The following is a 3,019-nucleotide window of genomic DNA, read 5'->3' as shown; positions in this document are numbered from 1 at the left end:
TGAAAGTTCCTATCTTTAATGTAAGTTATGAATAAATTTGTTTCTATGGTTTTGAGATCTGTCTAAGAGCCTTCTTATCTTTATGAGGACTTTGGAGGAGTACCCCTGAAGTGAAGAAAGTGAAAATATGGATTCCTTAATATAGCCTATGCTTGTGAAAAACTCCCAGAGGGTAATAGTATCTAGTATCACTGTTGGCTGGATCACAGAGGGTAATAGTATCTAGTATCACGGTTGGCTAGATCACTGAGTGCACATATTATTGGAGTGTTCACGGAGTTTCATTTTTGGTTTTTATTATTATTTAAATAATAAGTAAAAAATATATACATATTTTTTTTTTTTGTTTGCTTTACACAATTTTGAGAGTGGTTTGTGTTTTGCACAGAGGGGAGTGTTTATATATAGTAAAAGGTAACGCACTATGGATTTTTCTTTTTTTTTTGAGGTTTTCATGGAATATGTAGGATTATTTTCCTTCTTACTGGATTGAAGTGGAAAATTTGGGACTTTGGACGTTATTGGACACATTTGAATTTTTATTGGATACCCTTGGGACTGAATTGAAATTGGACATTTTTGAAATTTTATTTATACTTTTTAATTTTTTTATTTATTTTATTTTTGTGTTGAACTTTATTTTATTTTGTGTTTGGGAAGTTATGTGGTTGATCACAAAAAGGTATATGTTTCATTGTGTACTTTCTAGGGAGAAAGTGTTACTTTTTGGTGGGGGTTAAGTGTAAGGAGGTTATTTATTGATTGTTTTAAATATACATACAGATTCGCTGGATTAATGGCTTTGCAGATTTTGGTTATTCTTCTGTTCATTCACTTTGACTTTTGTAAACTGATAAAAATAAATAAAATACATATTTTTCAAAGCATTCTTACTATACAGCATGTCTTCACACCAGCCTTCATTTCTACCCAACACAGAATGAATATACATGCAGATTCGCTGGATTAATGGCTATGCAGATTTTTTAAAATAAATAAACCAATTATATTTTTCAGCATTAAATTGACTTTTCTCATCATGTTGTTGTTTTTGATTTTATTACATAATTTTACTGCTTCATGAATACATTTTAGGACGTGTTTTGTAGGCGCGGTGTGTGACCTTCTATAAGATTGCAGGAATTTTGCACACCCCTGCAGTGTCCTTCAGAACCCATTCTTAGCTACTACTTAGCTATTAGTCAATGCAGATTGCTTTATCAGTCAGAGAAGGTAACATTGTTTCCCCATATGGTGATTCTGAGCTTTTTCACAGCTCATGTAAACCAACCTCCCGGCCATATCCCCCTCCACACAATACTGCTGATACAGGGAATCGGATGCTTGGTTTTATCTGCTAAATATGGTTCTCAGCAGTGTTTTTTATTAATGATTCATATTTTCATTAGAATTCTGGGTAATCACACAGGATCTACTGAAGAAACAATGCTATAGATACTATACAGGGGAGCTGCTAAGTTCTGTCCTGGAAGGTCTAGGCCAGGGCTGTCACCTTCATCCTTTCTTCATGACTTTGTAGGTCCCTGGGTCCAGGAAAAGCTTGTGCATTGCAGTTGGTCAACATACACTATGTAGCAAAATGTTTTTGGACACCTGACCATCATACCTATCACCAGTCCAGGTACTGACCTATCTCTCAACAACAGAAGCTGAGAAAGAGGGACACACTGGAAAGGAAAAATGTGGTAGTCTTCAATAAATAGTGCACTGAATATTGAATGTGGCAAAATGGGACGGTTCAGTAAAGTCAAGGGGCCTATTTAAAACAAAAATTGTTGCACAAATATCAGATAGACCTGAAGCACATTTGCCCATGCTTGGCATATTCAAATCTCTGTGCAAGAGAGAAGGTGTGAGATGAAAATATGGGGGGACTAAAGTTCCTCTTGAAAGTCACCTTTATTAATAACTCCAATGTATTTGAACAAAATTATTGAACAATTTACAGAAATATTAGAAATGTTGCCAAGATTGTGGAGAGGGAAAATTATTCAAATTGTATTTATGACTTGTCCTTCCCAGCACAGTAACACTCCCTGATTTTGTACATTGCTCTCAGGTTGATGCATCTAGTAATTTTCCATTTTGTGCAAAAACACCAATCACTGTCTTACTGTATATAATACAATCACTTACATAATACAATCCCCTATATAATACAATCACTTACATAATACAATCCCCTATATAATACAATCACTTACATAATACAATCCCCTATATAATACAATCACTTATATCATACAATCCCCTATGTAATACAATCACCTATATAAGGCAATCACCAATATAATACAATCACTTATATAATACAATCCCCTATATAATACAATCACTTATATAATACAATCCCCTATATAATACAATCACTTATACAGTATAATACAATCCCCTATATAATACAATCACTTATATAATACAATCACTTATATAATACAATCACTTATATCATACAATCTCCTATGTAATACAATCACCTATATAATACAATCACTTATAAAGTATAATACAATCCTCTTTATAATACAATCACCTATATAATACAATCACCTACATAATACAATCACTTATATAATACAATCTCCTATATAATACAATCACTTATATGATACAATCACTTATATAATACAATCACCTATATAATACAATCTCCTATATAATACAATCACGTATATAATACAGTCACCTATATAATACAATCTCCTATATAATACAGTCACTTACATAATACAATCTCCTATATAATACAAACACTTATATGATACAATCACCTATGTAATACAATCACGTATATAATACAATCTCCTATATAATACAATCACCTATGTAATACAATCACGTATATAATAAAATCACATATAATACAAACACTTATATAATACAATCACTTATGTAATGTCCATAGAGGAGAAATACTTATTAATTATTAACAATGTTGGGGGTCAGTCTTCATTCTGTGTGAGTCTCTATATATACACACAGCTGTATGTAGTGAGTG

Source organism: Staurois parvus, unplaced genomic scaffold (genome assembly GCF_062004578.1).
Source record: "Staurois parvus isolate SC_StPar_1 unplaced genomic scaffold, SC_StPar_1.0 ptg000697l, whole genome shotgun sequence".
Taxonomy (NCBI): domain Eukaryota; kingdom Metazoa; phylum Chordata; class Amphibia; order Anura; family Ranidae; genus Staurois; species Staurois parvus.
This window is presented reverse-complemented; position numbering follows the sequence as displayed.